The 25,968-nt window shown below is 44.3% G+C and overlaps 2 long non-coding RNA genes across 4 annotated transcripts in view; both read right to left on the bottom strand.

Annotated features, from left to right (window-relative positions):
* Positions 1-16,577, bottom strand: part of LOC127670729 (uncharacterized) — a 621,253-nt gene extending 604,676 nt beyond the window's left edge. Inside the window, exons 1-3 of one of the 3 annotated variants that reach the window (XR_007974598.1) lie at positions 16,024-16,577; positions 14,488-14,649; positions 13,545-14,251 (exon numbers count right to left, since the gene is read on the bottom strand). This is a non-coding gene — a long non-coding RNA (uncharacterized LOC127670729). Of the gene's footprint in view, positions 1-13,418; positions 14,252-14,487; positions 14,665-16,023 lie in introns of those variants that run through there. The other 2 variants (XR_007974596.1, XR_007974597.1) reach the window with 2 other exon arrangements.
* Positions 1,210-6,173, bottom strand: LOC127670731 (uncharacterized). The gene is made up of 3 exons (XR_007974602.1): positions 5,951-6,173; positions 4,062-4,858; positions 1,210-3,011 (listed from the first exon to the last, which is right to left on the bottom strand). It is a non-coding gene; the product is annotated as an uncharacterized LOC127670731 (long non-coding RNA).
* Positions 16,578-25,968: the final 9,391 nt, after the last annotated feature.

The raw sequence follows: 25,968 nt of genomic DNA on the forward strand, positions 1-25,968 counted from the left end.
CCTAGTGTCTGGGAGCATAGCTAACAGGGTCCGTCCCTTGTAGATTAATTATTATATGTGAGTACACGGTCGCTGTCTTCAGACACACCAGAAGAGGGCCTTAGATCTCATTATGGATGGTTGTGAGCCACCATGTGGTTGCTGGGATTTGAACTCAGGACCTTGGGAAGAGCAATCAGTGCTCTTAACTGCTGAGCCATCTCTCCAGCCAGCGGACTTTTCCTAAGGCTGATTCAAACAAGTTCTCGGAGATTAGCTCCACTACTGCTAAGATGAAAGAGAAGATAACTTGTGGATCGCCCCGAGGTGAGAGCATTAGGGGCTTTTGGACAGGGACAGTGGGAGGGCAAGATGAAGCTACAAGTGGTCCCTGGTTTAGATGGCAAATCCACCAGGATTCACCACTGGAGGTTTAGATTTACTATGGCTGACAAGATTAGGATTCTAGTAGCTGTGCCCAGCGATTGAGTTACCATTGTTTCTGAACTCAGTTTGAGTGATGTTTTCCTTCACACAAAAGTTCAACTGGGTACCAGAGAGAATGGTACATTGGCAAAGCGTGGGTTTGCAAGAAGTGAACCCCAAAAGTTCATGGGAGTTTTGAAGCATGGGGCTGGCATGGTAGCGGCCAGTGAGAACTTAGAGAGCTGGGTGGAGAGATTTTGGAGTTCTAAGTCAGAGAGTCTCCAGGAGATGAGATCAGCCCACCCGTGTCCTCCAGGGCATGAATTAACATGAATTGCAGTTTTTAATATTTCCTGCAATGATAACTTGTTTGCTGACCTGAGTGGTTTCTAGAGCTGTCCCAGGTATGCCGTGAGAGCACAGAAATCAGAGTGAAGAAAGACCACAGTGAGAAGCCAGCGCAAGCCCAGGCTAGCTCTTGCGTATATGTTAGAGAAGAAATAACTCATTGATTATGAGAGAGGAGGAAAATAGGAACGAGTAAGCATGCCCCTTTAAGATGGAAGAGTTGTAACACAGGGGGAATTAAATGATTGATTCCCAGTGATGCGGAGACACAGCTCATCGTAAAAAAAAAAAAAAAAAAAAAAAAAACCAAACAAGCAAACATCAAGGCCCTTGCAAGTATTCCCAGTGTTGGTTTAGTCTGGGATACAAAGTTATACAGGTCTTTATTCTAAACAATGGATTATTTGGTCTAATGCAAAATAGACTCTATAACAAAATCATAAAGCTTATACCATGGAAGTTACCATCATTTTATTATTATTATTTATAAGCCAATATTCTGCTTTCAATGTTTTCTTTCATCTGGGAATTTTAATTAAGAAGCAAAGAAAAGGCTTATGGAGACCATGACCCCTTGTTTCTCATTTATAATTCAAAAGTATAATTCATCAGTCCATGATGACTTTTGATCTTCACAGACCATAACAAAAATAATGTATTTGAACTTTTTAAATTAAAAATACCAATTCAGAGGAGACCCACTCAAAGACACTTCAATTATTCCCAAGTCACCTAGCAATATTTCAAAGTACAGAAACTATCACAGATTTATCTGTAGCTCTGAAAAACAACTTCTGCGCAAGCGGAAACGGTAGTGTGCTTGAATCTTGCTTTTTATCGAACTGCTAACACCACTTGCAAACTCATATCCCTTTTTGTACATGAAAGTATCTTTGAGATAGAAAACATTTCACACTAACTTCCAACAAGAGACTCCCACTGGGCTTCGAATGGAAGGACAGGTGACAAGACAGAGAGCCACCATCAAACACCAGGTTGTTTTCCTTCTGCCAAGGCTAACCGCCAAGGCTAACTGCCAAGGCTAACCACCAAGGCTAACCACCAAAGCTAACCACTAAGGCTAACCACCAAGGGTTGTCAGCACCAGCACACATGTCTAAGAGAACAAGTATGCTGAGGGTAATTTGGTAAATTAGCTGGTTATCCCTCAGCTCTACCATTTTTCTATTACCGGCTTTGCCAGAAGTAAAACATAGACAACGTGATTCTCTTTGCTACATCATGCTCAACTTCCATAACATTAGCAGGGGGACATGCAGGGAGCACACACTGAACATACAACAGTGAACACTTGCCAAGGGCCCACTGCCAGTGCTCATGCTGCTGTCAGATGTACAAGTGCTGTCTTAGGGGTAAGCTGTCTGAACTCACACCCCAGCCCATCCCCTACTGCAGAAACATCCAACAGGTTCCTCAGCTCCTCAGCCCTACCTGCTTCTTCTACAGAAGCTAAGAAATCACCACCACTACCATCAACATGGTCACTTGGACTTTTTTTTCCACAGGTAAAGTAGACTAAAAAGAGACAGACACAAGTTATGTTCACGTTTATGCTTTGGTAGCCAGACCTCAGAAGACACAGGCTTAGCTCAGGGTGGAATTTCTTAAGCCCAGAGTTGAGTAACAGGCATAGGTAGCCAAACAGAGAGATGTCACAGAGGAAACTGCTCTGCCAGAGTCATGGGGAGGGGCACACCGTACACAGGAACAGGATGTGGTTTTCTGCTATGAGACGTGAAGTTCACGACGACGAGGAGAGGTCATCCGAGGCTTCTGAGGAAGGTGGGTACTGGGTCATAGGAGGTCCAATAGGTCATGGTGATGCAACCAGTTTCTTTCTGTAAACCAAATTTCATAAACTGGGTTCTATAAAGTGCTTCATAGTTGTATGTCCTGAGGCATTCCTTGGTAGGCCTCAAAATAATAGCTTCATTGTGAGTTGGGTTTAGAAATATCTTAAATGTCATCCTGTCTTAACGTTCTGGGTATATGTGTTTGCACTCTGTAGGCTCTGTGAATCTCTGCATATAGAGTCTTGTGTGTGCCGGCTCAGCCTGAGAGACTTAAAGTAGACTGGGCTGTAGAACCTCACTGGGATTGGGACTCTGGAAGAGAGCTGGTCGGGTCTTCGTCCAAATAACAAACTGGACAGCTCTGCTTAGGAGACTCTCTCACTCCAACCACAGAGATGGCTTTTTACCGAGGATGCCTCTGAACAGAGGTGAGATGCTGATGACCTGGCAGAGAGGAGACAGAATGGATTAAAAAAGACGGGGTCATGAAGTGTCATTGAGAACAAGTAAAGGGAAGGGCACAATTCTCTGGAATGGCACCTTGAGTTCTCGCATAGGTCAAAAGAATAAGAGAGTGACTCATTGAGAAAAGCAAAACAAAACAAAACAGAAGAACACGATTCAGGGGAAGGACCTGGAGGTGGAAAAGATGGACTTAATTTGGATAACAATCAGCACCCTTGGGATTCCCAAGAGAAATAAGAGGTAGAAATTAAGTCCAGAAAGGACTCTTCAGCCCTAGTCTAAACCAGAGTCACATGACAAGTAATTTTCAGGTCTTTTGCCCCCCCCCCAAATTAATTTAACTTTCTGCAATGCATTACATTAATTTTAATTGCCAACCTTCATACATAGCCAGTATATTGCTCACAGTAAATTACTTATGTCCTCACTTTAAAAAGTGAATTGGTGCACTCCTTTAATGCCAGCACTTGGGAGGCAGAGGCAGGCAGATTTCTGAGTTCAAGGCCAGCCTGGTGAGTTCCAGGACAGACAGAGCTACACAGAGAAACCCTGTCTCAGAAAACAAACAAACAAACAACAAAAAACACAAAAAACAACAACAACAAAAAAAGAAAGAATCTGTTGTAAAGCTATCACAGTTACTCAGACACATTATAATAAGTCTATGTAACTGGGTCCACATTAGTTTAACTCTCAACTTCACACGGTCCAAGACCCATCTGAGAGGAGATGCTAAACTGAGGAATTACCTATCCCAGACTGACTGGTGGGCACGTCTGTGGGGGCGTGTCTTGATTGTTAATTGATAGAGGAGGGTCAGTCCAATGTGGGTGGCACAATCCCTAGGCTGGTGTTCCTGAATTGAAACCGAGGCTGGTTTAAGTGTAAGCCTGTCTTTTAGCTCGCAAGCAAACAACATACTCCATTACTGCTATACTTCTTGGCTATGAAATCAACTCCTTGGTTGAAGGCAGTGCTGTGTGAAATGGTAAGCAGGCCTGCCTTCGAGTTCCTCCCTTGGGTCCTTACCTTGACTTCCTTCAGTGATTGACTGTAATCTGGAGCAACAAGTGAAAATAAACCTCTCCTCCCCAAAGCTGCTTTTTCTCGGGGTGTTTATCACAACGACAGAAATAAAACTAGAACAGTGAGTTAACGTTAGTATGTAACAAAAAAAAAAACAAAAACAACAACAACAAAAAAAAACCAAAAGACTATAAAACTAAAGTGCTTTCTTCACATCTGTAAACCTCTTGCAAAAAAAAAAAAAAAAAAAAAAAAAAAAAACATCTTTGGGAGTTTTGAGAGTCCAAAACAGTTTCAGTTTCTGATATAGGGAAAGTATATATTAAAATGTTATTAAGGTAATAAAATTAATTGAGTCAAATCACAATAATAAATCCAAAATTGACAAGTTCCAAACCATATTCTCTTCCTAATTTATGTCATATTCCCTCTTGGATTTTAATATAGCCACACCCTAATAACTTCCTGTGATGGTTACTATAAATTATCTATGTGGTAGAATCTAGAAATGGCCTAGGAGACAAACATCTTGGTATGTCTGTAGGGAAGTTTCTAGATTTGGTTCTTTGAAGTGGTTCTAGTCATTGTAAAAGCAGCTTAAGAAAAGAAGGGCTTATTTTGGCCCAGAATCAGGTGCAGTCTATCATGGCAGCGAAGGGGCAGTGGCTGGAGCACGAGGCAGCAGATCACATGACATCCAAAATCAGGAAGCAGAGAGAGATGAACTCTAGCACTTGAAGTGGAAGCTTCTGGTCATGTCATGTGATGCACACTCCCGTGGCATTTTGCTGAGTCAAGATCTGTAGGAGGAACATGTGACCTTTAGAGAGAGTGTGACAGGACACTTGCACAGCTAACCTAGCAACGCTTAGTTGGTCTCCTGTCTTCACTGATCATTGAGAGACACGGCAGAGACCTTCGCAGCTTGTTCTGGTGACTCCTGCTAACTCGTGCAGATTCGACAGAGGTCTGGCTGTTTCTGCCGGATCATGCCACCGCTGCTGTTTGGTCTCCTGACACTACCAAACTGGACTGTTGGTATCCTGATAAATGGAGATTGGAATCTCTCCAAGGAACTACCTCTAAACAGGTCCACATCCCCTGTCCTATTTACTGTCCTTTGTTCCCTGCTTTTGGATGGCAGGCTAGAAGGGGTTGGGGATGGAAGTGTTTGAGAACCCTTATTAGAGTAAGTTTTGATAAATCTAAGACTCTCCCTTGTATTGAGTCCAGGGTTCCAGCCCACAGGATTGTGCTACCTACATTTAGTTGGGTCAACCTACTCTAGGAAGTTCTTTGCCCAGAAGTTGGTTTCTATGGTGATTCTAAATCCTGTCAAGTGGACAGTGAAGATTAGCCACGACACTTCCTTACAGGGCTTGCTGCATGTGTCGTGTGTGTGTGTGTGTGTGTCTGTGTGTGTATGGTCAGACATGAGCGAGTAACTGATACACACCCAAGCTCTTACCGTCACTTCTGCTCTCCCTCCACGCTTGTTTTCCCAACCTCACAAGGCTTTCCATGGGAATGTCCACCAGGCAATATAACATGTCCTTGACAATGCTATTGGCTGCCTGGACCCACAATGTCCTCTCACCCCCTACTGATGAAGGTGTCCTAATTGCGTCCAGCGGGCCAGTGTGTCCAAGCAAAACCTTAGCCTCCTTGATCTAGAGTTATTCATAGGTAATTCTGGTCTCTGAGATTTTTACAATTCTGCTGGGAGTTTCTGGGAAAGCTTTTACTTTCCTAAGGCATATGTTTCCCTGTATGCTCAGATTTTTCAAAATCTATTTTAATAAGGATTCTTAAATGCTTTAACCTCCCTTCTAGCCCACCACCCACCAGAGATAGTAGAAAGGAAAGGTTAATAGGGCAAAGGGGATGTAGACCTGTTTAGAAAGAGTTCTTTGGTGGTGAGTCCCATCTTCATTTGTCAGGATATCAGCAGCTCAGTTCACAGAAATCAGCAGCAGTAGCTCAGTCCACTCGCAAACACCGTTTTCAAATCAGCAGTGTCAGTTTGGTCCAGAAGAAACTTCCAATTGGCTTGAGTCCGCAGAAGCAGCAAGAAGCTGCCGGAATATCATGAGTTCTTTGGTGTATTTCAGCAAGGAAGGCAAAGCGAGCCAGTGCCAGAGAGTCACCAGCAAAGACCAGCGACAGCAAAGCTCAATGGAGACCAGCAACAAGGGGCAAGAGCGAAGCCCACTGTCTACTGGGCTGTACCCTTTCCAGACATCACATGTGCTCTCCAGCATCCCGCGCCAGCGAAACATCACATGCCCTTTGGCCAGGCAGCTTCCAGAAAATCACCACATGTCTGTTCTCAGCAACATGTCTTCCTTCACGTCTGCTTCAACAAAACATTTCATAAGATACTTTCCGGAAAAACATCACAGGACACAACCAAGTCTCCAAAGAATCCAGAATTTTCCACGTCATATCCCCTTCCTTTTTTAACCTAGCCGGTCTTTAACCTTAAGTGCTGATGCCGTTGATGCCCAGGGCTGCTGCATCCAGATCACATCGACGAGGGTGAGAGGCAGAGGAAGGAGGACCAAGGAGAAGAGGTCATATGCCTGGGGTCTCAGTGCCTCACAGACTGTCATCCTGGCTAGGTCTGTCTATCTTTGGAGTGCTACTGTGTGCAAGATGACTTGATTAATTAAATAGCTGACTTGCTTAAGGTGTGGTCTGTTAGGTTTCAGTTCCCTACAGCTGAGCACAGTTGTCTGTGATACAACATAGAAAACAACAATTTTGTTTTCCATGATCAAAGAGCATCTGATGGTTGCCTCTTCCCCCTCCCTCAGACTTGTTCCTCTGTAGTCGTAGACATCCTGTCTTCTGCTTCTGCATCCATTCAGCAGCACAGAGGGAAAATGAGTTTCAGTTTCAGTGCCTTAAGTTTGTCTCTAACCCTAAACCATGTCTTCAAAAGCTTCTTCCCTCCATTTCTATCATCTTGTCACCTAGCCAGCCCATCACCGTAGCCTCTCAATGGCACCTCTTGACCCCGGTCACGATTGTTGACCCCTCCAACCAACCAATCAATCACACACACACACACACACACACACACACACACACACATATCCAGAGTCAAGTAGAAATTCATACAGGTTGTGCTATGCTCTATCTTCAACCTTCTGATTGTTTCTTATCCTGTTTACAATATAATACAAATGTCTGACTCCTATAGACTGAAGGTTTTGTCCCCAGATTTTGAAACTCCAGTATGGGGTAGTATGTAGAAACTCCAGTATGGGGGCTATTTAGATAGACATTGCGGTTGACAATTAGGTCATGATATGAAACCCTCAGCTTTGCAATTAGTGAGGAGTCAAAGAGGCACCAAATGCAGGGATGGTGGGGTATACAACTACTCCCCCACTCTTAGAAGGTACAGTCAAGATCAGTAGTTCAAGGTCATCCTTGACTTTGTAATGAGTTTGAGGCCAGCCTTGGCTGCAAGAAATCCGTTCTCAAAGGTAAGAATAAGGAAGAGGAAGAGGAGGCAAAAGAAGAAAGAAAAAGAAGAGGAGGAAGAAGGAGAAGAAGAGGAAGAAGAGAAAGAAGAAATCACCATGAAAATGTTTCTCCCCCCATTCTTCCCCTTGCCTCCCCCTTCCTCTCCCTCCCCCCTCCCCCACCCCAGCCCTCCCTTCTCCAGAGCTTCTGACCTCACCAGCAGTTGTCTTCCCTTTCTCTTGCTCACTACACTCAGGCCAACCATCCTCATTCTGTTCTTCAGACCATGGATGGACCCCTGGGCTTCCTGAATCTCTGCTTCAGATCCTCTCCCACCCAGGCCTTCTGGATCCTTCTCAAACACAGCCTCATTGCCCTGCTGTGTCTGCTTCCTACACTCTTCTGGCTAATACTAGCATTTATGCTCAGATTTTTGTCATGGTTTTATTGGTTTTTATTTCTTTCTTTTAGACAAGAAGCTTCATGAATACAGGGGCTGGGTCTGTTTGATTCACTGCTCCATTTCCAGGTCTATTGTAACACTGGCACATGGGAGGTCTTTGGTAATGCGAGGTTTTAATAAACCAATGAGGTTTTGAAGAGAACAGCCAGTCTGGGACTCTTAGAGTCTGCCACAGCTGATGGTTCTAAACCAATTCTACTAAATCTGCACAACACAAACAAAATTTCAGATGTGAATAAAAGCTTATTCTAGCATAGTTAGCTCAGAACTCCCCCAACACATTTATTCCCATTAGTTCCCTATTCTCACAGGTAAGCGGTTCTTCTTCCCACACAGACTCTTTGGCCTCAATAGGGGGACATGGCGAGGAACTGGACCCTTGATTCCAGCTGCCAAATGCCATTTTTTTTTTATACACATAAGCCCTCAAGAGTTTGGAAGGGAGTCCCATAGACTCATAAATCAAAAATTCCATAGAGGTTTGTGCTAGGCAGGGCTGAGGGAAGGCTATCCTGCATACAGGTCCGATGGCTAACCTAGAATGTCAGAAACTTTCCCTCAACCTCCCAGTTCTAAGCCAGACAAAATGAAGCCAAAGAAAAATATTCAAAGTAACTAATCCAGCCCTCCATTAAGGAACAAATGCTTCCAAATATCCACTTCTTTCAGCCAGCCATCTTTCTAGAGGCTTTAGTTTACTCAGAATTCCGAAGCACATGCCAGCGACTTCATCACCAGATCCTTACTTTGTAAAAGGCAAAGACAATCCACAGGAGCTGGTGGCAGAGCAAGGGACAATGCCTGCTCAGTATCAGGGGCCCCCAAAGACATTCCTGATCACACCAGGGACAGCCAGGACAGAGAGGAGGGCAGCAGGCACATGCCAGGAAACGTGGACACATTGTCTTAGCAATGTGTCAGGAAGAAGCACCCTGGTCATCTGGAACCTTCCTTTCCCTTCTTTCCCCCTTCCTGAAAGTAGTCTGCAGCATCCTGGGAACAGTTTAGGGAATCTGTGAGAGCAAAGGCATTCACGATCATATTAAAGGCATGATTTGCTGTGTGGACATTTACAGTCATGGCAAAACATAAGACAAGGCCATGACCCCCAAACTGAACCCAGACATCAATGTGTTTTCTACTGTTGTGTGTTCATGATAAATGAATAAAGGAAAGAGACTGAAAGGGAGGAAGTGGGGAGAAGCGCGAGAGGGAGCAGCAGTATCACACACTTCTGTCATCCCAGCCCTCAGGATGCTGAGGCAGGAAGATCATGAATTTGAGGTCCGCCTGGGTTACACAGCAAAACCCCGATGAGATAGACAAGGGAAGGGGGCTAAAAAGGACTGTGCCCATCAACCTGAGCATTTTCTTACACACAGATTCAATGAAGCCTGTTCCCTGACAAAGCACTAAATTACCAGTTTTACTAAATCTCAACATGAAAGTATGATTCTATACCATGTCCTATGTCACAAGCTGGGAAATATGTCTAAGGCATTTCTCCTGCATAAAGAAGTATTACAGTTGTTACTAGGGGAGTGAGGGAGGGGATAATTGTGTTGTGATTTATGTTGCAAGCATGAAATGTTACTGTTGCTTTAAAGAAACTTTGTTCCAACTTATCAGACATTTGCTTAAAAACAACAAAAAAGGTGAGTTTGTCACTACAAAAAAAAAAGGTAGATTCATGTTTGTGAATCTATTTCTTTTTTAAATTTATTTATTTTCTATATTCTTTGTTAACATCCCAAATGCTTTCCCCTTTCCCGGTTCCCCCCTCCCTTATATGTCCCATAAGCCCTCTTCCCTCCACCTATTCCACAATCACCACCTCCCATTTCTCTATCCTGGTACTCCCCTACAATGCTGGATCAAGAGGTTGGATAGTGGATGGAATTACCCAAGAGGGTCATTAACATAGTATGCCCTTTCTAAATCACCCTGTAACACCAGATTTCCATTTCCCACGTACTTCAGCAAAACCAACATATCGCACCAGACCAAATGGAAATCTGTCTCTAAGAATCTGGCAGCCACAGATATGTTATGGTTGTGTGTAGCTTGGAATTCTTATGGGACTCCTAACATTGGGAACAGTGGGGGAGGGGCTGGAGAGGGGAGCCCTCTCTGACTCTTTTGTCAGCTTTTTCCTCCTACTGACTTGCCTTGCCCAGCCTTAATATGAGGAGAGGTGCCTAGTCATGTAATTTGACAAGCCATGTGTGTTTGATATCCCTGGGAGGCTCGCCCTTTACTGAAGGGAAACAGAAGACTGGATCTGAGGAAGGGGGGAGGGGGGAGGGGCTGGGAAGGATAGAGAAAACAAAAGAATCTGGCTGCCACCTCAGCCACTCATTAGGAAAAATTTGAGGTGGAAATATAAAATAGAACAGGGCACACATTTTTCTTGTCTGAATTTTTCATCAGAAGTGTGTTATTTGTGTTATGTCCGATGAATTTGCTGTTGTTTTAAAATAAGTTAATAATTATTTCATAAATATTTCTAGCATGAGTAGATACAGCCCAGATAAGCAAAGGGTTTTGGGGAAATTCAGTCATTTCTCAGCATACAAAGGAGAAGCAGAAATGATGGCTCAGCAGTGGAGAGCCCTGCTGCTCCTAGGAGAGGACCCGGGTTCAGTTCCAGAGCCACATTTCAGCTCACAAACGTGTAACTCTAGTTCCAGGGGACCTGAGCTCTGCAGGCATCAGGCACACACACTGGGCACATAATTTGTGCAGATCAAATACACACATAAAGATAAGCAAGCCTTAAAAAATAAAAGGAATATAGAAGACTAAAACTTGAAAAATAGTTACAATAGAATTGTATAACAGAAATAAAATAAGTAATTGACACAGAATGTGTAATATATGCAGAAATAAACACACACAGTAGTGTAGATCAGATCATTTCAGTGTCATCAAAAGAAAAGTTTAAGCAGAAAAAAAAATCCAGTTGCTGACGAGTCTGTTATCATATAGGAATGGATGATTTTCAAGAATTTTTAAGTCATCAGAGAAAACTGACAGGTATTTGTGACTTTGGAAAGAGTCTCAGTCACTGGTCTAGAATTAAAAAAAAAAAGACAAATTAATATAAAATGTTCAAATACATTATTAAGCTACACTGAGATTTAAATAAGTGAACTCTGAAGCAAGGTACTTTTTGTATTAACATAATCTCTCATCTGTTTTCCATCCTGAGATACGTTTCTCTCACTCTGGGAAAACTTAAGAATGAAAATCCTGCCTTTTGTTTTCAGGAGTCTAAAATAATAGTAGAAGCTCGTTCAGTCTGAGGAAAGGGCACCCCTGTGTACAACAAGATTCCCTCCGAGTCAATGGAGGAATCAGAATTCAAGGTCTCAGGCATTCTCTTGTAGGACACTGTAATGTAATGCATTGTCTCTGAGGACACTGCGTGTAATAGATTGTCTCTGAGGACATTGTATGTAATAGATTGTCTCTGAGGACATTGTACATAATACATTGCTCTGAGGGCATTGCACTATAAAACATTGTCTCTAAGGACATTGTATGTACTACATTGTCTCTGAGGACATTGTATGTACTACATTGTCTCTGAGGACATTGTATGTAATGCATTGTCTCTGAGGACATTGTATGTAATACATTGTCTCTGAGAACATTGTATGTAATACATTGTCTCTGAGGACATTGTATGTAATACATTGTCTCTGAGGACATTGTATGTAATACATTGTCTCTGAGGACATTGTATGTAACACATTGTCTCTAAGGACATTGCATTATAATACATTGTCTCTGAGGACATTGTATGTAATACATTGTCTCTGAGGACATTGTATGTAACACATTGTCTCTGAGGACACTATAATGTAATACATTGTCTCTGAGGACATTGTATGTAATACATTGTCTCTGAGAACACAGCATATTCCACCTGATTCTGGACACTGCTGTTCCATGGTATGAAATGTTAGGAGCTCAAGAGATGCTCGGGCAGAAAAGCCTTTACCAACAGGCATGAGAGCCTGACTTTAGTCACCCGCACCCACCTAAAAGCCGGATATTGTGACATGCGCTGTGCACTTGTAATCTCAGTAATGGGGGGTGGGGGGAAGGACAGGAGCTTCCCTGGGGCTCACTGACCAGCCAGCTCAGCCTCACTGACAACAGGCTTCAGGCTCCAGTGAGTGACCCTGAGTCAGAGAACGAGGTGGGCAGCTCCTGAAGGGTACTACCAAGGTTGCCTGTGGCTTCCATACCGTGCACACATCCACACTTTTTTCTTTCACGGAGAGACAAAAAAAGTTTCTCTGTGAAGCCTTAACTGTCCTCAAACTCACTCTGTAGACCAGGCTGGCCTTGGACTCAGAGATCCTCCTGCCTCTGCCTCCTTATTTCTGGGATTAAAGGCGTGTGCCACCACTTCCTGGCATTTTTTTTTAAGTAGAACATTAGCCCTGGCTTCCCCAAGCACACTAGTCCCCATATTCCAAAGATTAGCAAAAAGGCCAAAGTTGCTAATTAAAGAACGTCAGGAAGGGAGCAGAGACATCTCATAACCCACATGGTCATCAGACTAATGGCTTCCTGGATCCCTGACACTGCAGCTCTGCCTGAGAGCCCAAACACTTGGCACCACGTGCCAGAGAGGTAGAGGAATGACTGAAGCTGAGTTTCTTGGCAGCTCTGTGATGTAGGGGCACAAGAAGCTAAATCAATTATGTGCTTACAAGTAGAAAAGGGTAAAAATGACTTGGCATTGGCAAAAAAATGAGGTGCCGACATGAGCTAGAGCATGGACAAACCTTAAAATCCTGCTAACAAAACACTTGTTATAAAAGGCCACATAATGCCCATGTGCAGATGTCCCGAGTAGGCAAATCTATGGGGAAAACATAGATCTGTGGGGCATGGAGCTAGGAGACATGAGAGTCAGCTGTTGGTGTTTTTGTTTTATTATTTTATTGGGTTCTTATCACTTTATATCCCTTCCAACCCTTATCCCACCCTAATTTCTGCTAACCTCCCATCACTTGGTAGGAGAGAAAGAAGGTTAGTGGGGAAAGGGGGCGTAGACTGCTACAGGCTAGTTCCTGCTGATTAGGGTCGTTGGGTTCTTCCTGGCAAGTGTAATCAATCTTTGACGTCAGAATACCCAGCAGTCCAGCAAACAAGCAATAGCAAACAACACAGCAGCAGGGACAGCAGCAGCAGCAGTGGGAAGCAGCCACAGGCCCTCTCAGGTCGCTCCCATTTATACCCTCTCTAGACTTTAACTATCTACAGCTGGCAAAAATCATACACCCACCACCCACCCACCCAGCACACAAGACAAATAGTTAATGGCTACAGACAAATAGTTAATGGCTACAGACAAACAGAAGCAGCCTCATATCCCACACCTCAGATTAAAAGAAAACCATAACTGAAGTTTTTATAAAAGATTTATTTATATGAATACACTACAACTCCCTTTAGACACACCAAAACAGGGCATCCCATTACAGATGGTTGTGAGCCACCATGTGGTTGCTGGGAATTGAATTCAGGACCTCTGGAAGAGCAGTCAGTGCTCTGAACCACTGAGCCATCTTTCCAGCCTCCACAACTGGATTTTTAAAGAAACCAAAATTCTCATGACAGTCAATTGCTAGAAAATATTTGGGGGAAAGGTGGCGTGGGACTGTTCTAGATTTGATCATGGTGACAGTTGCACAACTGTGTAAGTCAATTACATTCCACATGAGTGATATGTATGACATATGGATTATATCTCAATAAAGCTATTATAAAAGAAAATGTAGAGGAGCTTTAGTCCCTCCCCATCTGAAGCGTACAGACACTCCTACTGACTTTCATGAACAAAAGCTTACAAAGTTATTCCAAGGTTGTGTCAAGGTAGACACTTCTAAAACTGCACACCACAACAGCTAGGAACTCAGTAAAGACGTCCAGGGCCAAAGCAGTGTGGAAGCTGAGGAGAGGCCAGACACAGGCTCAGTATCATGATGGTAGGGTAACAGTTTCTTAGGCGAGACCTCTGCACCACTACAGAATGGCACACACCAGCAGAACCCCATCTTGAGAAGACCAGAGTGTCATCCAGAGTTATGCTGGGGGCGGGACAATGTAAAAGACTCGCACATTCTCCACGAGGGGCTGGGAATCCAGTGGCAGGCATACCACACCCGTTGCATGGCTGCAATGAAGGCTGGGGCTTCAGAGAAACTGAGCAGGTTCTCAAGAGGACCTATAGCAACTGCACCGGGATGAGTTTAGCATTAATACTTCATATGCAATTTATTTCACTTATGCATCACAACATAATGTGGAATCCCAGTAATTTCTATCCCAATGACAAGAGATGCTCATTACTGTTAGCGATACCTTTTTTTTTAAATTATGGCACCTATACAATAACCATACACATAACGGCTACGTATTCTCATCCTTTGAAAATGAGGAATTAAGTGAAGGAAAGATAAAACAATTCACCTGCACTGACTGGTTTTGTGTATCAACTTGACACAGGCTGGAGTTATCACAGAGAAAGGAGCTTCAGTTGGGGAAGTGTCTCCATGAGATCCAGCTGTGGGGCATTTTCTCAATTAGTGACCTTGTGGGTGGTGCCATCTCTGTGGCTGGTAGTCTTGGGTTCTATAAGAGAGCAGGCTGAGCAAACCAGTAAGAAACATCCCTCCATGGCCTCTGCATCAGCTCCTACTTCCTGACCTGCTTGAGTTCCAGTCCTTGTCACGTCCACCCTCGCCAGCAAAGAGGACGCAACACCAGGGAGTTTCTTCCTTTTAATGGTTTATTCGGGAAACCTTGAATTAAGCTTATTTCTTCTTTTGGCGGCCCTGGGCTCTCTCCCGGCCTGACCTGATAAAGCCTACTCAGCCCCGTCTGCTGTGTAAGCTGAATGAACCCTTACCTCCCCAGCTTGCTTCTTGGTTGTGATGTTTTTGCAGGAATAGAAACTCTGACTAAGGCATCACCCAAGGCATTAATAAGGGGCAGAGCCTCTCTGCGTCCTGGCACCTTGTAGGTGGTCAGCTGTACCAGGATGAAGATGGCTGTGTCCTTTCCAGGCAGGGTGTCAGGAACTCACTGGAGTGGACCCTGAGGCACACCTCATACTTTCTATGAGAAAACGTATGGCCATAGAAGTGGCTGCGGATGCTCTGGGTGAAGAGTGGACAGACATGAGGAAAGGGGACATATATGTCTGCTCCTGGGCTGACATGCTACTGTGCCTCAGTGACCGGGCTCAAAAAAGCCAGCAGAATCAGGAACTTCACAAGCTCTTTACAGAAGATGCCTGCTAACCTGTAGGCAGAAAGCCCTTAACGTTTAAGACGCTCAACCTTCCTTAATGCTTCTACCCTTTAATATGGTTCCTCATGTGGCGGGGACCCCCAATGGTACAATTATTTTTGTTGCTATTTCATAACTGTAATTCTGCTACTGTTACAAATCATGATGTAAATGTCTGATATTTCTGATGGTGTTACATGACCCCTGTGAAAGGGTCACTGGACCCCCAAAGTGGTCTCGACCTACAGGCTGGAAACCTGATAGAAATAAGCCCAGAACCCAAGCCAAAGCATCCAAGGTTTAGTACTCCACAGATCCTGCAACACAAACACTGCCACCCTGCTCCGAACAAACAAGGCACTAAGAAAGAAACAAACAAACAAAAAAAACCAACAACAAAACAACAGCAAAAAAACAAAAACAACAACAACAAAAAAACAAAAAACAAAACAAAAACGAGGAGGCTACTATTTGAATATGCTAAACTTTTAGGCACCAGAAAGAAGGAAACAAACAAACAAACAAACAAACAAAACCCAGAACATATTGATGAACACGTATACGTAAGCTGTTCTCACTGAGAGCTCTTACTTCTGAATCCAGACAAAAGCGTCTTTAAGAGAAGAAACAAGTAATCAGACCTTGAAGAGGTGGGGAGGGGAGAGCTGAGGCGAAACCCAGATGGCATGGTGCCAGCGTCTATCGACAGCTTACCGGGCTGGATTTAGGGCAGCGACCAATTTAGGACCACCACTAGGGCATTATCATCAGCTGGAGGCAGGGCTGATACTCAATAGCTCTGAGCAAAGGGCTTTAACATCCTTCCTTTCCGAGTGCCCGCTGGTTGTGGAGGCTAGGACGGCAGGCAGCTGTTAGACAACGGCCGTGTAGACACAGGAAGAACATGGCCAGACAGGTCTCATCTTGCGCTTTTTTTGTCTTTACCACGGCACTCTTGAGTAGTGTCACTTCTGCCAGAGCTGCTAGGACAAAGCAGCACAGAGTGAATGTCTTAGTTAAGGTTTTATCACGTGAAGAGATACCATGATCACCGCAACTCTTCTAAAGGAAAGCACTGAATTGGGGCTGGCTTCCGGTTCAGAGGCTTACTCCATTGTTGTCTTGGTGAGAAACATGGCAGCACACAGGCAGACATGGTGCTGAAGAAGGAACTGGAAGTTCTACATCTTGACCCAAAGGCAGCAGCAAGAGACAGAGCCACTAGGCCTTGCTTGAGCTTCTGAGACCTCAAAGCCTATTCTTTCAACAAGGCCACACCCACTCGTCAAGGCCACACCCACTCAACAAGGCCACACCCACTCAACAAGGCCACACCTCCTAATACTACTGCTCCTTAGGAGCCTACAGAAACTGTTTTCATTCAAACCACCACAGCAAGTAACTTCTAAATAAGAGAAATGTATTTTCCACACAACACCAGCAGATGCAGTGTGTGGTGAGGGCCTATGTTCTCATACACAGCTGTCATCTCAGTATAACTTCACAAAGATTAAGGGGCAAGGGTTTCTTGGGGCTCTATTACAAGAGCAATACTTCCACTCCTGAGGGCTCCATTCCTATGATCTACCATCACCTTGGGAATAAATCCTTCACCCAGTGACTGGGAGGAGCACAGACATCCAAGCTACAGCAGACACTTGATATCCCCTTTTACAGAAGAGAAGACTGAGGCTCCAGTGGGTGACACACTTTGGCTGAAGAATCTAAAGAGTAGATGGGAGGATGGGCCTCACATTTTCTGATTCCAAGATGGCAGCTGTAGAATTTGAGGCACGTGACCAGAGAGTAGGGCAGCAGAGTGGTTAGAGTACACGCTGGAAGGCCAAAGTTGAGGTTTTCCAGTTACCACATGTCTTTCAGGAGCCTCACATCCTCCAATATAAATTAGTAATAAGCATAATGTTTATTGTTATGCCTCCTGGAATGGCTCTGGGAATTAAGCATAACCACACATATGGAAACATCCAACAGAAGGCCCATGTTTACAGTAGGTGCTTAGCAGTTAGTGAGTGGCTGTTTAAGTCAACATTCATTTCAATGTACAACCCATGGAGTTCACCCAGACCTTCCCCTGAACCGCTTTCCCTTTTTCCTCAATGCTAAATGGAACATTAAAATGTTTTTTAAATCTAGAGCCAGGCATCCTACATGCCTAGAATCCCAGCACTCAGGAGGCTGAGGTAGACGGAAGGGTTGTGAGTTTGGGGCTATATCCTGAGACCCTATGGGCGGCAGGGAGACATCAGTGTATTATGTTTGTTGCCCGGAGGATTTTTTAGCTAGTTATAGACAAATAATTTACTTGCAATCTCAAAAATAAATAAATAAATAAATAAACAAACAAACAAATAAATAAATAAATAAATAAATAAATAAAATAAAGATGTTGCTTCTGAGATGGAAAAATCCAGAAGGAGTGGAGATACCACCAGGAAGCCCTCCAACCCAGGGTGCAGCTTGATGGGAAAGGCAGCTGTGGCCTGCACCCCTATCAGCAAGCTGAGTGAGGGGTGCTTCCTGGGAAGCAGGAAGTGTCCCTGTCAGATACCCACTGCTATCGCCTCCTCCCTACCCTGTGGCATTGTCTGTGGCGAGCAAGGGAAGCCCTGAGGCAGGGAGATACAGGAGAGAAGTCCTCAAAAGGTGACACAGTATCTTGGAAAGCATATGGTAAGTGTGAGATAGCCGGGGAAGCCTCGAGGGAGGCGGGGAAAGTCTTTGATATCCTTTGAGTGGTACTAGAAAACTAGTTCAAAGTTGAATGAAACAGACAGCGGGTGTCATATGGTGCAGAATCTAGGGAAAGTCTTGGGTTACGGAGGTAAAAAGCTTAGAGGATGATGTTTAGGAGAGAATACTGTGTGTGTGTATGTGTGTGTGTGTGTGTGTGTGTGTGTGCATGTGTGTATGTGTGTCTGTATGTGTGCATGTGTGTGCATGCATGTGTCTATGTGTGTGTCTGTATGTGTATATATGTGTGTACGTGTGTGTGTGTGTGTCTGTGTGTGTATGTATAGATGTATATATGTGTGTGTGTCTGTGCATGTGTGTATGTGTGTGTGTGTGTCTGTATGTGTGCGCGCACACATGTAGAGGACACACATTTAGCCAAGCCATTTGTCTCTGCCCTGTATTTAAGAGCCCACCTTTAATGACATATCAACCTATGTCTATGTATTATTTATGAGAGTAAGGGGAGGTTCTCAGGCAGTGGGAAATGGGAAGTAGGACTGTGATGGGTACAGCAGTTGAGGATTAAGGACCAGGAACTTCAAACTGAATTCTGGGTCTGTTTGCTAGGAATTCATCACACCCAGGTACTGTCAGCTCAGTGCCAAGGCTGCATCTTTTAAGAGAAATAGAGTATGTTTGGGAAATAGTTGCCAAACCTCACTCAGAGGTAGATAGATAGATAGATAGATAGATAGATAGATAGATAGATAGATAGATAGATACATTGATAGATACATTGATAGATATATAAATATATAGATAATAGATAGATATATGATAGATATGCAAATACATAGATAATAAGTAGATACATGATAGATAGGTGATTAATAGATGATAGATAGATAGATAGATAGATAGATAGATAGATAGATGATTGATAGAGGATAGATGATAGAGGATAGATAGGATAGATAGATGATTGATAGATGATAGAGGATAGATAGATAGATAGATAGATAAAAGTTTAGAGTTTTGTGGTTTTCTTTCTTTGGTTTGTTTGGTTTATACATTTCTGTTTTTTTTTCCTTAACTTGTATGCGAGGTTTGCCTGCATGTGTGTCTGCACCACGTGAATGCCTAGTGCTCAGGGAGGCCAGAGAGGCTACAGGATCCCTCGGAACTGGAGTTTCATGTGGTTGTAAGCTGCAGGGAGGGTGCTGGGAACTGAACCCAGGACCTCTGAGGAACAATAAGTGCTCTTAACTTCTGAGCCATTTCTTCAGTCCCAGTTTTGTGGGTCTGGGGACACAGTCTCACTTTGTAGCCCAGTCTGACCAGGAACTTGATAGGTAGAGCAGGCTGGCCTTGAATGTGTATTGATCCCCCTGCATCAACCTCCCAAAAGTTAAGTTTATAATTATCAAATGTAAGTCACCACATCTGGCTGAATTTGTGGGGCATTTTTTGTCCTGCTTTATCATCATCATCATCATCATCATCATCATCACCATCACCATCATTGATTTGCTGTTGCTGCTGCTACTGAGATGTAGGAGGATATGTGTGTGATGTTGGAGTGGGAGGGGTGTGCATGGAGCATCTGTGTGAGGACAACTTTAAAGAGTCAGATCTTTCCTTCTATCACAGGCACTGGGACTGAACTCAGGTAGTCAGTCTCACACAGCAAGCCCAGTTACCCTCTGTGCCATAGGTTAGCCAAGGTTGTGTTTCTTAATCACTTCCCTATTAAAAGCAGCCAAGTTGAACCCATTGCATATAAACACTGGTACTGAAGAATTGTCCAGAAAAAAAAATCACTCAATATCTCAAAGCTTTTTCATTGGTTAGAACCACACCCCAGTCCCTCCTTTCTATTGTTATTAAGTACCCATTGTTGTGTTAAATGTTACATTGTTTGCATGACTTTGCATTTTGCATCAAAGTGTCTGTTGATTCAAACACTGTGTTAGCCAGCTTGCAGTTGCTGTAACAAAGACCTGAGGTGACCAACTTACAAAGAAAGAGGTTGCTTTTAGTTTATAGTTTTGGATGTTCCAGTCCATGACAGATTGGCCCCAGTGCTCCTTTGCCTAAGTGGAGGCAGGCCATCAGGGCAGGAGCATGTGAAGGCCATCAGGGCAGGAGCTTGTGAAGGCCATCAGGGCAGGAGCATGTGAAGGCCATCAGGGCAGGAGCATGGGGCACAAGTCCCAAGCAGCAGGCAAGTGGGAAGAAGAGAGAAACTGAGCACAGCTGTCTGCAGTGCAGAGGAAGCTGAGGCAAGGAGGAATGCGAGTTCTAGGCCAGCCTGGGCCACATAGCAAGATCCTCTGAGATAAAGAGGAGAAGGCGAGGATTCCCACAATCCCCTTCAAGTACACACAACATCTTGAAAAACTCCCATTAGACCTCACCTCTTAAAAGTTCTCCCACCTACGAAAAAGCACCAAGCTGAGAACAGAGCCTTTAGTACATACACCTTTGTAAGGTATTTCAGATCTAAACTATAGAAAATAAAGCAAATGCACAGTTGATATTGCAAACTAAAGCCTGAAATGGTGGCTCAGACCTATAATCCCAGCACTCAGGAAGGTGAGGTAGGAAGATCCTGAGTTCAAAGCCAACCTGGACTGAATGGTAAGAGATTGTGATTGCTCCTCTCAGAAGCAGGGTGTGTGTGTGTGTGTGTGTGTGTGTGTGTGTGTGTGTATGTACAAACCATCCACTGATATTATCATCTGTTAAATGGTATAAGAAGATCAACCTCAAAGATCATAGATCTTCCCGGAAATTTTTCCAAAGGAGGAACAAGTGTTATGGGGAAAAGAAATTTCCCAAAGTCTTAGAAAGTTGTGATGAATTACCAACTACATTTCAGTCCACACGCACCCCTTCTCTGACCAACAGTTCACACCTGCCCACAAGTGACCCCAGTTCAATGTTACTATCCATTGCCTGCATGCTTGGGCCCCCCAGTTCTCGCACCCACCTGGATGAGTTCAGTGGCTCTGCTCACCTGGCCACTTGCTGTTCTTGGGGAGACATCTCCACAAGGCACCCTGCTTGTCTCTATGTCCCCACACCTTCTGGTCCCTCAACTTCCCCAACGCTTGTCTGTCTTCACTGAACACAAACCAAACAAACTCTCTAGCCTTTTCCTCATAGATATGATTTTAGAATAGTGAACAACTGCTAATGTTTGTCCGGGAATTACTGGGCTTGTGGGATTTTCCAGCTTTTATTTTTGTTTTGTTTGTTTGTTTGTTTGCTTGCTTGCTTGCTTGCATATTATCTGGTTACAACATAGCTTTGGCCCGTTGAGGTCATTTTGGAGAATTTGTATTTAGACATACACCCACAAGGAGGGTAACAGGCAGTATTTTCATGATATGTTTCATCAGACTTTTCCATATGTTACATTCCTTAGCCACAGCTGGTAATACACACACACACACACACACACACACAAACACACACACACACACACATGACAGAGAGAGACAGAGAGAAAGAAATTGGCGTGTAGCTTCAGTTCATTCTTGTTAGTCACTCTTGGCTGACAGCCATCTTTGTTAGTCTGTCTAGGAAAGCACAGTCAATTTCCTTTGCTACTTAAGTACACTAGGAAGGAGATAGTAGCCAGACTCTATACAGGGATGGTTGGAATTGAAATATTTGTTAATGAGATTAGACCCTACCCCATCACACTCCCTGTTCACACCAAAATCCCTAAGCAGAGAGAACCTCCATTGACATCAGGATCCTAGAGGTTGCCAGGCACAGCAAAGCTCCGTGGGGTAGGAGAAATGGTAGCTCTTTCAGCAGAGGAGACCCCAGCATCGATGTGTGCGTCTTACAAGGGATATGGAAGAAAATCAAAGGGAACCTAGGAAAGAGAGACTGCTGCCCCCTAAGCCTGGCAAGGTCTGTCTTCTGCACAGTACACAGGTACAGTAGGTTCGCATTTCTGATGTTTCTATTTCTCCTACACTGTGCTGATCTTCTGACCCGAGAACTAAAGCTGTGGCATAGACAGTCAGCCAACCTGCCACCCAGATAGGCCGGGAAAGGCAGATCCACCATCTCCAGGAGCTAACAGGCTTGGGAAAGTAAGACTTCCCAACCAGCAACACCTCTACTGAGCATCTACTAGGAAGACTGTCTCACATACAAAACCTCTCATTCACATCTCCTCAAAGCATTGTCCTCCATCAGTATTTCCCAGTTTAAGGGGAAACTGTGCCGTATTACTTGCTATCCCCAAACCCAACAATCATCATTGACTAACTAACTGGTGTCTTCATAATTCACACAGAGCCATCGCACATCCTGTCAGATCTTTAAAGAAACATTTTCAAACTCCGCCCATGTCACTTCTGCTACCTTTCTGATGGGCCCTCGAATGGGAGCCCAAATCTCTTTTGTTTCTGCTGACTTGCACTCCTCCCAACCATTCTCCTAAAGCAATGGCCAAAGTCCGGCCATCCTTCCGCTAACACTCTCCCAAAGCCCTCACATGAAATTAAAATATTCAAACTGCTCATGGTGGCCTGCATCCATTTCTCCCTTACCTGACCCAGTGCTGCCTCTATGGTCGCCTCTTGGACTGGTCTCCCTTAATCTTTGGACTGGCTGCACCGGTGACTGGACATGTCCTTCTCCCAGGCAGCCAACATCCATGCTCCTGTCCTCTTTAGGCTTAAATGTCATCTCATTAAAGACTTACTGACTGTAACAGGGTTTGTTTCATCTCCAGCACCATCGCCGCCATTCTATCTCATGTTGGGGACGTTGGTTTAGCTCCATCTTCTCCACCTGCCTTGGTTCCTTTCCTGTTACTATGATAAAAAAAATACTTTGAGAAAAGCAACATAAGAGAAAGGAGGTTTGTTTTGCCTCGCAGTTACAGTACAGACCTTTATGGTGAGAAAATCACAGCAAACCCACAAAGCAGCTGGTCACTCTGCATCCACAGTCACAGTCGGGGAAGCTGGTCACTCTGCATCCACAGTCACAGTCGGGGAAGCTAGTCACTCTGCATCCACAGTCACAGTCAGGGAAGCTGGTGACTCTACATCCACAGTCACAGTCGGGGAAGCTGGTCACTCTACACCTACAGTCACAGTCAGGGAAGCTGGTCACTCTACACCTACAGTCACAGTCAGGGAAGCTGGTCACTCTACACCTACAGTCACAGTCAGGGAAGCTGGTCACTCTCCACCTACAGTCACAGTCGGGGAAGCTGGTCATTCTGCATCCACAGTCAGGGGAGAGAGGGCAGTGAATGGATGTGTACTACTAGAGCGGCTTGCTTTTCTCACATCATCTGGTCCATTTTCCATCCCAGGAACGGTCCCACGGATAATTAAGATGGTCTTCTCACTTCACACAATCATCTCAGTTGAGACAGTCTCTCACAGGGATACACACCTCCCAAAGTTATCCTAAACCAAAATAACACACAAGCACCCATACATGCATACATGTACACTATCATACATGCACACTCATACTCATCCACATACACACTTATACACATGCACACACACTCACACACATATACACACACATTCACACATTCATACTCATTCATGCACATACACACACAAATGCATACACCCCCATACACACTTAAATTAACACACATTCGTATGCATGCACACTCACAAATAGGCACACACTCACATACATGCTCACTCACACGCATGCACACATACCCACACGCGTATACTCACATGCACATTCACAGTCACACACATGTATGCACGCACACACACACACACAGTTTCCACAAGTTAGTGACATTTGCACATTTGTTTATAGCTGTATCTTCACACTTGGGACACAGTTGGCATAGAGCAGAGTCTTTGAAAACGGTTGATGAGTCCATATTGGAGGAAAGGGAAGAGCTTTGCAAAGTGCTGAAAACCGAGCTTCACCCAGAAGGCTGTGGTGTGGTGTGCGTGTGTTAAATGAACAAAGCAGGCAGTTTGTCTGATCTTTAGCACCTTCTTAACAAAGTGTGTTTCCTCCCCTCGGGAGAGACTTAGATCAAACGATTTTGGTATAGTAGATAAGAGTGTGATTTTCAGATACTTGTTTTCATGATGCTTGGCAAGGTAAAGAGGTGTAGCTTGCTTAAATTTGGATGCAGGCATGATCTCAGTGGCTGCTTTATGTTCTACGTCCCACCACACTTATCCCCTAAATGTGCACACACCCCAGTTAAGGCGCCCCACCTTTGACTCTCTAAATTGCTTCGTAACTCCATCTCCAAAGTTCTTTCAGACCTTTATGGGCTCTGAATTAGATGCTCACTTTGAGAACCATTGAGAGAAAAATAAAAATTAGTTCATCTGCCACTCTCACTGAATGGCTTCTTAGAGCCCACTGTCTCCATAGCGGTAGCCAGACAATAAGATAATCCCCAGAGAAATTGGCAATTATTACCATTTCAGAGCCACTGTGTGGTTGCCGCTGAAATGAAATCATTGGGCAGATGATCTTGGGTTATTATGGACCTGTGATGTTCTCTGGCAGGAAGCTGTGTAAGCAGATCGCTTCTGCAGAACAATAATGTTTAAAACCTTAATCGTGGCCAAGCAATAGGAGCGATTTTCCTAACAGGATTGGGCTGAGGATAAACGAGATGTCTGACAAGCCACTCCGCTGTACAGTTATTTCCTGAGCCCTCTGGGGACTCTGCTTTATTTATTGTTCTATTCTAAATTGAGTATAGTTTGCAGTTACATGAGAGGTGCGCTGTGGATGTGTGGGGATTAGAAGATAAATAGGCAAACGAAAGTTATTCCAAGCCCCTGGAGGAGGGTTTCCTTGTCTTAAGAGCTGTTCCATCCTGGGTGGTCCCTACTCTACTGGATCACCTCGGCGGTCATGCCTTGCGGATCTGCAGATGTGACTGTCAAATGCATGGAATTGCTCCAGCTAGTTAAGCACTCTCCTGCTCAGGGCCTTCTTTGTAAAGCCACCATCATGGCTTTTATAGGCTTATTAAAAGGATCGAATTAGCTACCTTAAATCGTTAGTGCCAGTAACTAATGCACATGGGCAATCGGTACATAATTGCTTAGTAAAGCTGGAGCTGTCTGCTACCATAAACGTAAAAGCATTCACGTCCTCTCTGTTCTCATTGGTCTTGACTCAGACACCCCCAAGTTAAGTGGGGGAGAAGCTCAAGAATACAACTTGATTGTATTCTTCTGTTGGCTAAGCCCTTTTACCTAAAATTTATTTTCCGTTCCCGGAGTGCCCTCAATGATCTATCTTTGTGATCCTCAAGACCCGTTCACGGTTGACAGAAGCCTCAAGACCTATCTTACAGGTAAGGAACTTGATACATAAATAATTAAATTGTTGGGGCTGGAAAGATAGTGTAGTAGTAAAGTACCTGCCGTGCAAGCTGAGGATATGAGTTCAGATACCTAGCACCCACATAAAAAGCCAGGAATGGCGTGGGAGTGGGGTGGGGGTGCTGCCACAGAGACCGTTAGATCCTCAGAGCTCCATAGCCAACCAGTGTGCTCTGATCTCAGGGAGAGATCTTGTCTCCAAAACTAAGGCAGAAAGTCATAGAGGAAAACACCTCAAACAAGCTGTCTTGAGCAGAACATAGGCCATCAGCTTCGTTTGTTTCACAGTTCCCAGACTCCCCGTCACTCAGGAACCTCCTCTCCAAGCTGAGGCTGGTCTTTGGCAAAGGCCAGCCCAAACACATCTCTTAACTGCAAACATGGTATGTGCAGCTGCCTGGGAAGCATGAGTTCTTCTGCAGGTGACCCCTTCTGGACTTTCAAACTTTGGAGTGACTGACCCACAGTGCTTTGGGACTAAGGGATACAGACCTTGAAAATCTGGGGCTGACCCTTCTTTCATCTGTTCTCTTGGAAGCTGAGTGTAAAGGTGCCCATGTTCTTCCTGGGTCACACCCACACACATGGATTG

Source organism: Apodemus sylvaticus, chromosome 20 (genome assembly GCF_947179515.1).
Source record: "Apodemus sylvaticus chromosome 20, mApoSyl1.1, whole genome shotgun sequence".
Lineage (NCBI taxonomy): Eukaryota > Metazoa > Chordata > Mammalia > Rodentia > Muridae > Apodemus > Apodemus sylvaticus.